At 36.0% G+C, this 10701-nt stretch overlaps 1 pseudogene; it reads left to right on the top strand.

The window, feature by feature from the left end:
• The first annotated feature begins 302 nt into the window (after positions 1 to 302).
• LOC133778884 (CDP-diacylglycerol--serine O-phosphatidyltransferase 1-like) lies at positions 303 to 3405 on the top strand (annotated as a pseudogene).
• Positions 3406 to 10701: the final 7296 nt, after the last annotated feature.

The following is a 10701-nucleotide window of genomic DNA, read 5'->3' as shown; positions in this document are numbered from 1 at the left end:
TATCTCTCTGTCAACCTTCAATTTCCAGTCGTTGAGCTTCTTGAGCGAGAAAAAGAGAAAGAAAAGGGGAAAATCACTTTCGTTTCCTTTTTTTTTTTATGGTTTTTCTTTTCTTTCATGATCCGATTATGAATTTTGATGGTTTTAGAAAATCTAAAAGGCAAAGGCTCCGAAAGCTCCTTCGCACCAATTTTCTCTGATTCCTCTTCTGCTCCGCCGTAAGAGCTACTCCGATTGTCCATCAGGCGTGGACTAAGGCTCGACAACTATAGGACGTAGGTAGGGACTAAAGGTTGACAATGATGGGATGCAAACGGTGCTTTGGTGGTGAGGGCTAGATCGGTCCAGGCGGTGGTCGACTGCGTCTTGTGCAAGGTCGGGGACAGATGGGGACTGAAGGTTGATGAATGGGTAAAATTTTTCTCACCTGTTTTATTTTATTTTTTTGCAAAAGAATTAGCATAAAACATGTGAACTATTTTATGTCTGGTTTATGCTAGAGTTTCAAGAGGTATTCAGTTGAATCCTGTATGTTGTTTTCTGACATAAATTCATACAGGATTCTGATTAGACCGCATCCGGCAATTTGGCGCTTAGTTCATGGCATGGCTGTTGTTTTCCTTGTTGCTATCACATTTTTTCTTTTTCAGGTCAACTCTTCTCTTTCCTATCGGTATAGTGATCATTTTTTCCAAAAAATAAAAATTTGTGGAGAAACATTCTTTTGATTCACTCTAGAGTCATCTACTTCAGATTCTTATCACATTTTTTTCAGCCTTTTGAAGTTATTCATTTATCTATGATTTTGTTTTTTTTATTTATATCTTATGGTAACAACTTTACATTTTCTCTCTTTCCAGAAGCGAGATGATGCTCGACAATTTATGAAGTTTCTCCATTCGGATCTTGGTGTTGGTAATGCAGTTTAAGCTTGCAAAATTTAACTTTGCATATTATTTATGCAAATTCTTTTATTTTTCATCAGTTGAATGAGAAGCTTATGCTGATTGTTTATACTTTGGAATTCTGCCTTTGTAATTACGTGCAGAACTTCCTGAAAGATCTTATGGACCTGACTGCTACATATATATTCCTAAAAATCCTACAAGCAGGTTTAAGAATGTTTATGTATGATTTCTTCTTCAATAATCTATTTACTTATGATATTCTCTTATCATATCCTCTTGGTGTACTGTGTACGTCTTTTATGTTGTAGTTAAGCAGACTTCTGACTTCTCTATGTTTATAATATTTTAATTTCTATAGGAAACACTTTTTGATGAATTCGTTTTAGCTCATATTATTGGATGGTGGGGTAAAGCTATATTGCTTTGTAACCAGCCTCTTCTTTGGGTGCTATCAATTGGATTTGAGATGATGGAGGTTAGTTCTTTGACAAATATAATATGTTTTATTGTGTGCCTTTCATAGTTTATTTAAATTGGTTCAGCTTTCTCCTTCTTTGAGCGGAGATCAAATGTCTTTTATGTTTCCGACAAGTGTGTTTTGAGTGCTTTGGTGGTTATGGCTGTATATTAAAGCTTATCTTGGCATTATCAGCTTACCTTCTGTCACATGCTACCAAATTTTAATGAATGCTGGTGGGACAGTATTGTTCTTGATATTTTGATCTGCAACTGGTTTGGTGAGAACTCAATTCATTAACAATTTCTGCTTATAAATTGTTGAGCTCTATCCGTAGCCATAATATTCAATTATTTCTTCTACAATATTAAGCAGATTGTGGCTATAATTTTTCATTGTCTGCTATATGAGCTTTCTGTGCAAATTATGACAAGTTTCTTTTGGTGTGTATGCTGCAGGTATCTGGGCAGGAATGCATACTGTTAGGTACTTTGATGAAAAAACGTACAAGTGGGTTGGGATAAGCCGCCAGCCTAATATTATTGGAAAAGTATGCTCTAAGTTTGGTGTTTTAGTTTTGAATATTTAATGGAGAGTTAATATTATTGGAAAAGTATGCTCTGACTTTGGTGTTTTAGTTTTGAATATTTAATGGAGAGTTACTAAGTTGTAGCAAGAAGTTGAAAATTGGATCATATTGTTTGGAGTAGAAATACATGAGTTTTAGTGTTTTTTTTCATGTAAACAGAAAATCATGGATTCCCTGTACTTTTTAGCTTAAGAAATTTGCTTGTCATGTCTCATATTCTGTTTCTTGCGAACCTTTGTTATTGACACCGAGTTAGATGCATTTTTTACTGACTCAGGTCAAAAGAACACTAGAACAATTTGCACCAGCTCAGTGGGACAAAGATGAGTGGCATCCCCTGCTTGGTCCATGGCGTTTCATTCAAGTTGTTAGCCTTTGTATCGTCTTCCTCACAGTAGAGCTCAACACCTTTTTTCTGAAGTTCTGTGTGTGGATTCCTCCTTGAAACCTCGTTATTGTGTATAGGTTGATATTGTGGTGGCTAATAGCAATTCCTACAATCCGCGAGTACAACTCATATCTTCAAGACAGGTACACTACCCTCTTTCTCTATCTGACATAATCACTAGCAGCACATCCTTTTCCTTTTCTTGAAATGAATTCATATACCCTCTTGGCCTACCATTTCCAGGGTTTTAACCTTTTCATAATCATTGTGTCCAAATTGCAGAAAACCAATGAAAAAAGTCAGCGCATTCTGTTGGCTTTCCTTCGCTATTTCCATAGTAGAGCTTCTCATTTGCATCAAGTTTGGACATGGTATGTTACTTTGCAACTATTATCAATCAAACGATGTAACTACTGAGAATAATAACAATAATAATAGGGGGGCTCAGTATATTGAGAATGATGTTTGCTTAACAGAAGATGATAATTCGAAAGTTGCCACTGTTGGACAGTGCCCTGAAGGTGATACTGCAACGACTAACAATTATGAGCAATGTGTAAAGCCAGATAAAAATCCTGCTAGGCAACGGTTATTGGTAGTTGCTAACAGATTACCAGTCTCTGCTGTAAGGAAAGGTGAAGATGTATGGCATTTAGAGATTAGTGATGGGAGTTTAGTCAGTGCTCTTCTGGGTATGCAATTCCTACTCGTCATTTTTTAAGATTGTTTGGTCTATTTATATCTATATTAAGATTGTTTACTTGATGATATTATTGTGTGTCTAACAAAATAGTTCCCCGTATTAATAGTTTTTTGTTACTTTTTTTACCTGATGATTTGGTTTTTTTCTTTGTAAACTTGTTATTCACTTGTACTGTATGGTTGTGTTAAAGGCGTGAAGGAGTTTGAGGCAAGGTGGATCGGTTGGGCTGGTGTAAATGTGCCCGATACAGTTGGGCAGAATGCAGTGCTAAAATTTTCAGTGTCCCATCGGTATAGATTCAGATCGCTTTATACGTGCACTAGAGCTTCCTCAAGTCCAGGAACACATCAGAGAACTTAAAGAAAGATTTGTTGGGCAGAAGGTAAATAATATATCTTTAGAATAAAAGTATGCCATGCATACACTCAACTTCCACAACATAATGGGAACATGTATTAATTCTTAAGCATAATTTATCTCACTGTCTAGTTTCCTATGAGATGAAGTTTTAGGATAGTTGGTCGCTTGATATGCTTTGAGACCTTGTTTATGATAGTAACATGTGCAAGTTATCACTGTCTAGTTTCTTCAGCCCACACATTATGGAAACTTATGATTTGTTTCAAAGTGTTCGTCCTGGATATTCCTGTTCGGTTCTTTTACTGTAAAGCTATTAGATAATTCTTATTCCTTACCTTCCTAGTGATACATTTCTATTTATGCTATGATGCATTCCAATTTTCTTACTTAATTTATTTCTGCGCATACCTTTTTTCTCTTGATTTCCTTATTGTAAACTTACCTACCCCCCTCTCTTTCCCTACTTCCTTTGGGGTTTGAAAAAGCTATCTTAAAAGTCATCTTTTACATCATATTAGCTATCTGTTTCTTTGGATATAAAAAATATCTCTGAATATTGTTGCTAAGAAACTCTGAGAATGAAAGACAGAGTGCTACTATAACTGAAATTAGTGAATTATAAGCAGCCCCGTTTTAAGGTAGTGGTAGAATTCCAGATTAAGTGGGAAAAAAATTTCGAGTTCGCATGAAATGTCTTCAAGCAGCCTCATTTGCATCTAAATACCCATTTATCTTTTTCAGATGTAGCACTAGTCACATCTTTAAGGGATGGTATGAATCTTGTCAGTTATGAGCTTGTAGCATGCCAAGATTCAAAGAGAGGAGTCTTGATTCTTAGGGAGGTAATTTCTAGAGACTTTCATGTCTACTCACGCTTTATTTTTATTTTATTTTTAACCATGCAAATAATTGATACCATTATTTATTGCTTTCTTGTGCTCAAATAATCTCATCATAATTGATACCATTATTAGTAAAAAATCAAATAATACAACATGTGTATGCATTAAGAAAATGAGCACACTGAAATAGAATGGAATTATGCAGAAATTGTTGATGGTGTTGCTATTATTATTCTTGTTGCATCTGTTCACATTGCCATGCCCAAACAATGTCTTTTAAAGCTGGTATTATATCCTTTTTCATTATTGTTTTGTATTCCAATGTATCACCACTGGACTTGCTTACCTCAACCAGGTGAAAGGAGGGTGAAAATTCATATATCCCAGCTTGAATTGAAATTGGTCCTTTTCTGCCTTTGATCCCTCCATTTTAAGAGTACATAAGATAATTTGGAAGATTTTTTTTTCAAACTTCTTACCATAACAAATGCAAGGCACATTACTTTCATGTTTTTTTGGCTTCAGTAAACTGAATATATTTTTTGAATGCAAGAAAACAACATATACACACAAATGCATTGATCTTAAAGTGCAGTTGGTATCTTGTAGAGTAGTTAACTAAAAAGTAGTTGAACGTTAGACAATGAGTTCTTTCATTTCATATTCATACAATTATTTGGCTCCTTGATTACAAGCCTAGGTGGTATAAGTTCACCATCCAACTATTCTGTTACTTGGAAATTTGGAGTCGATAATTTATTGTCGCTCCATGAATGGCGTCTAATAACTAAGTTTATATAGCTTATGTCTGAAGGAAGTAAAAGGGGGTTTTCAATAAATTAAGGATATACATACATAAATATATATATATATGTTTTTGTCTTAATTCTGAGTTTTCTGATTTTGGATGATGATAGAAAATTGGCTGAGATTTCTGAACTTTCCATTTGCTATAGAACTCAATTTTTGTATATATATTTATATATTGGTTGAGATTTTTGAACATTCCATTTACTTTTGCATAGAGCCATAGATCTATGATTTTTGTAGCTTAGTTTATTGTGGTGTTCTATTTGTGTTTCTCTTTTATGAGTTTCTTATGGCTTGTTGGACTTAGTCTAAATATTTGGTCATGCTCTTTATTTAATCTCTCAAACTATTTCAGACTAATGAATTGGCACAACCATTTATGATCTTTATTGCTTCTTTTTTAGTAAGCCTAATCACATGTTTGCCTTGCACACATATAATATGAGTGTCATCTAGATTCTAGGCCATTGGATCTTATATATATCTTACATCATGCAGCTATGTTTATATGCACACAAGCATATGTAGTGCTCTTTATTGCTTCTTACATTATGCTATTATATTTATATGCATAGAATCATATGTTTATGATTCCACTGCTCTTAAGACCATTGAGATTCATTCAAAGAGTGAATTTATAATAATATAGGATCAAAATATTGTATTCTTCTGTGATCCTATAGTAGTTTATAGTAGTTCACGAGGTCTGTTGATTTATTGTTATGCACTCTACAATCAAATTCTTTATTTCACAATCTCTTGTATAGATTATGGCAAACTTTGACTCATGAAGGGTGACTTTGGTGCCTTCAATTTGTACAGTAGCATGTTAATGATTATTGTTTTCAGTATTTATCATTATTATCTCTTTTTTATTGTTGCTAGGTCCCAAAAGCTAATCTCAACAATTTTATTACTGTTATGGTTGGATTAGTATGGTACATATATAAATTTTGTTTAACTTCTCTATCGTTTCCTTCCTCTCTTTCTCACTCACACATATACGTGAACACATGATTTCATACTAAAAAAAGAACCAATGTCTTATAATTTAGTGTTTGGTTTCTTTGTTTGCTTTGGTGTAGTTGTGAATTCATTATTTTGTATGCCGTGTCCTCTCTTGGAAATAATTTCCATAGCATTTTTCTTGAATTAATTTGTGATGCTAGATAATAACAATAAAATATTTATTTGTTTATTTTTGCAGATGTGACAAGCGAAATAGAAAAGGATACTTAATTTTGAAGGCTTTGTGTTGGGCAGTTGTAGAATATTTTGTGTTGAAAGTAGTAGAATATGTTGAATATTTAAGACTACTTGAATACTTAAAGAAAATTTTGTCGTTGATGACAGTGTTGAATGTTTTAAACTAATTTGTGGATTGTTAATACAATGTTGAATGTTTTTACTTTTTGTTATTTGAAAATCAAGTTCATTTGATGATGCTAGTATATATTAGAAAGTTAATTTTAATTATATAAATAATATATAAAATTATAATAGAATAAATTAGTGTTAAATAAATGAATATATAATGAGAATTTAAACTTATCTAAATATTAAAATAATACGAAAAATGTGTTATAATATCTATTACAATAACACTTTTTATAAGTAAAGAATTTTGTTATGCAAACTTCATTATATAACACAAAAAATGTGTTATACTAAAGTGTAGTATAACACAAAAAATGTAGTATAACACAAATTTATAAGTATTGAAATGTGTTATATAATCGACTATAAATAATATAATTAAACACTTATCTATTTACTAAAATAACAAAGAAAGTGTGTTATCGTTGACAGTATAATAACACATCTGTATAACAATGATACAGTGTTATGTAAAGTACCCTGACCTATGATAACATAGTCGGTCTTAACACATCAAAAAGTGTTATGGTATGTAAAAGCATTTTTTCTTGTAGTGTGAGTTATTCGACACGAGGCAATCCTAGATAGCGAGTTAGCGATTTAGTCATAACAAGGTTAAATACCCTGCTCGGGGTGAGCCTAGGGGTAATTTGGTAATTTAGAACATTACCGGGATTGATCGGGGAATGGGAAATTATTAGGTAACTATTCGAGGATATTGGAGGTAACAGGAATTATAAGGCGTTAATTATGATTCACAAGATATGTGGCAAATGAAAAAATTACCCTTAAAGGGCTTTGAGAGACAGATTTGGCCCTAGGGGCATTTAGGTCATTTTGTACCAAAGTTAGTGACTTAGTCACTTTTTCCTTTAGTTGAAGGGAACCAAAAGTAAAACAAAAGCAATGAGCTCTCTCTCTCTCTCTCTCTCACTCGACTCTCTCTCTAGTGTTGGCTTGGTTTTGGGGCAAAGCTAGTGAAATTCAAAGATTGGAAGCTAAGGCTTTAGGTCTAAAGTTGGGTTAGCTGCAGCTAGGAGGATTTAATCCACAATTGAGATAAGCTATAAACTCTATTTTTAATTGAATTCTATTTAGGCTTTATGGTGTTCCTGAGCTTTGAGGCTCAAGGTTATGAATTTGAGTTTTGGTTGAGTTTTGAGTTAGTTTGAGTCGGGGTTTTGATGTTGAGGTTGTACTAGGATTTAATTTTGGCTTTGGGTATGATTTGGGGTGAATTTTGGTTAGGTTTGGCTGAAGAAAAAATAGGGAAATCTGGGTTCGAGGGGTCGTGCCGTGACCCTATTCTTGAGGCGCCGCGACCCATGTGAACCTAGGGCCCAGAAGGGGTTTCTGTTTCGGAGGCACGCCACAACTCTCAGGGGAAAGTCACGGCCCGTGTCTTGAATTCTAGACAGGGGGATTTCCATTCTTGGAGCCACACCGCGACCCTTAGGGTGAAGTCACGGCCCGCCTGGGCAACTTTGGCTAGGATAGGTTTTGAGTAACGAGAATTCAAACCTAAGGGCTCGGGAGCAATTCCACTACCCAGTTTAGTAGAGTTGGAGGTCCCATAGGCTAGGACTTGGTCTGGAGACATTTATTTACTCGATATTGATGAATATCATTTATTTGGTTATGACTAGGGTACTGCTAAGGCTCGGGAAAGGATCGTGCTTGAGGGTCGTTCTTTTTATTATGTTGTACTTGAACCTGAGGTAAGAAAATTGCACCCAATACGTGATATATGTGGTTAGGGCTTGGCCCAGTTGTTAATTATAACTATGAATAGGGCTTGGCCCCTGAGAATGAACGTAATTTAGGCTATGCTTGAATGTTGTGTGTCTGGATAATTGTTTAATGAATGCTTACCTTGTTCGCATAGGTAGGGCTTGACCCTGTTAAGGAAAATGGTTTTTATTGTGTTTGTGTTTGATTGGTTAAGATACCATGATTTATATGTATGCATACTTGTATAGTCTGAAGTATGCTTATATGTATCTGTTTTGTTTGGTTATCCGAATGACTGATTAAGGCCTTGACTTATTAGTCAAGGGAGGCAATAGCGCGCTGCTCACTGGTCGAGAGGCTTAGGCCCAATCAGGGACGTTATATTACATTGACCGACCCTTTGGTCATTGGAAAACAAAGCACTTGGCTAGCTCTATGGCTAGTTACTCAAAGCTAAGGTGTAAGGTGTAACGTCCCAAATTCCCTAATATGGCATAACGCCTAGATTAGGGGCCAGGAGGGCAATAATTGATTTACTGTGTTATTATATGATTATATGCATATGTGGGTTGTATTATTATATGATTGTATTTGCATATATGTGGGCCATTTATTATAAGAAGGGCATTTTTGTAATTTAGGCCTGTTCAGGGCGTATTTGTATACTTATGTGCATGTATGTGATATATGGGTGACACCACATTATTATGTGATTATTTTTGAGCCATTCTGCATGAGACAATCCTAGGAAGCAAGTTATCGGTTTAGTCATAACGGGGTCAAATACCGGGCTCGGAGTGAGCCTAGGGGTAATTTGGTACTTAGTACATTACCGGGTTTGAGCGGGCAATGAGAAATAATTTGATAATTATTTGAGGACATTGGGAGTAACAAGAATTATGACACATTAATTATGATTAATGAGGTAGGTGGTAATGAAAAAATTGTCCTTAAGGGACTTTGAGGAAGTAGGTTGGCCCTAGGGCCATTTTAGTCATTTTAGGCTAATTAGATAGACTTAGCCAAGTGAAGCTGTAGAATGAACCAAAGGAAGCAGCAGGAAAAAACAGGGTTCTCTCTCTCTCTTCTCTCTCGACCATTCTCTTTCTCTCTTGGTTGAATTTTGAAGCTAAGTTTAAGGGAATTGAAGCTAAGTTTGAGCTAGGTTCTTGATTGGGTGAAGCTTAGGGATAATTCAGTGATTGAGGTGATGGTTCTAAGCTTGAACTTTGAAGTTTTTCCTCTATTTTTATGTTGCTTATAAGCTTGAAAGTTTGATTATGGAATTGGGTTTTTGGTAGTGTTTTAAGTGTTATAAAGCTTGAGTTTTATTGCTCGTTTTGTGGTAATGTTGTGTTGAGTTTGGTTTCAATTTTTTGATTGATTGGAAGTGTTGTTGTGGTGAGTTTTGAGCTTAGGAAAACAGGGGTGCTGGGTTCATGGGGTCAAGTCACGGCTGTGCTCTTGGGTGTCGCAACCTGAGCGAACCCTAAAGCCAAGTTGGGGCTCTGTCTAGCTAGCGCGCCATGGCCCTCAAGGCCAAGTCGTGGTCCGCCCTTGGCATCTAGACAGGGGCTTTCTATCTTGGAGGCGCATTGCGGCCTACCTGGTTGTTTTTGGCCAGGCTTGGTTTTAAGAGTGGGTTTTCAAACCTTAAGGCACGGGATCGAACCTACTACCCGGTTTGGTATAATTCGAGGTCCCGGGGGATAGGACTTGGTCCGGGAACCTTTAATTACTCATTTTTGGTGGGATTTCATATTTGTTCATGATTAGGTGATCGCTAAGGGCCTAAGGCCAGGATCGTGCTTATGGTAATTCTTAACTTATTTTACGCTCAAGCCTGAGGTAAGAAAACTGCAACCATTATGTGACATACATGATTGTTGATGAAGCATGTTAAGTGCCCTATATATGAATATCTGTTGCATTATGAATACTTGGTTGCATTGCTTGCTTGAGAAAGGCATTGATTTATCAGTCAGAAACAACCATAGTGATGAGTGCTGGTCATAAAGCTCTGACTTATCAGTCAGGAATGGTTAAAGTGTTGAGCACTGGTCGTATGGCATTGACTTATGACTTAAAAGCGGTAATAGAGCATTGAGCACTAGTCGATATGATTAGAACTAATCAATAGGGCGTTACACGCTCATCCGACCCTATGGTCGAAGAAAACTAAAGCGCTTCACTAGTTCCATGACTAGTTACTCAGAGCTAGGGCAACGGACCCCAGGATGACTCCAAGACCATCTATTTAGGGCACGGGACCCCGGGATGACTCCACTGTCATCTATTTAGGACATGGGACCCCAGGATGACTCCATGGTCATCTGATTACGGTTACGAGCCCAAGAATGATTCCATGATCATTTATTGATACTTGTATACATGCAGTAATAAGTTTTCTTGCTGAGCCTCGGCTCATGGGTGCTATATGGTGCAGGTAAAGGGAAAGAAAATCTTACCCAGCCTTAAGTGGAGAGCATAGGTGGTGAGGTGTACATATACGGCCGCTTGACCACCACGACCAAGG

Source organism: Humulus lupulus, chromosome 5 (assembly GCF_963169125.1).
Source record: "Humulus lupulus chromosome 5, drHumLupu1.1, whole genome shotgun sequence".
NCBI classification, from domain to species: Eukaryota; Viridiplantae; Streptophyta; class Magnoliopsida; order Rosales; family Cannabaceae; genus Humulus; species Humulus lupulus.
This window is presented reverse-complemented; position numbering and strand designations above follow the sequence as displayed.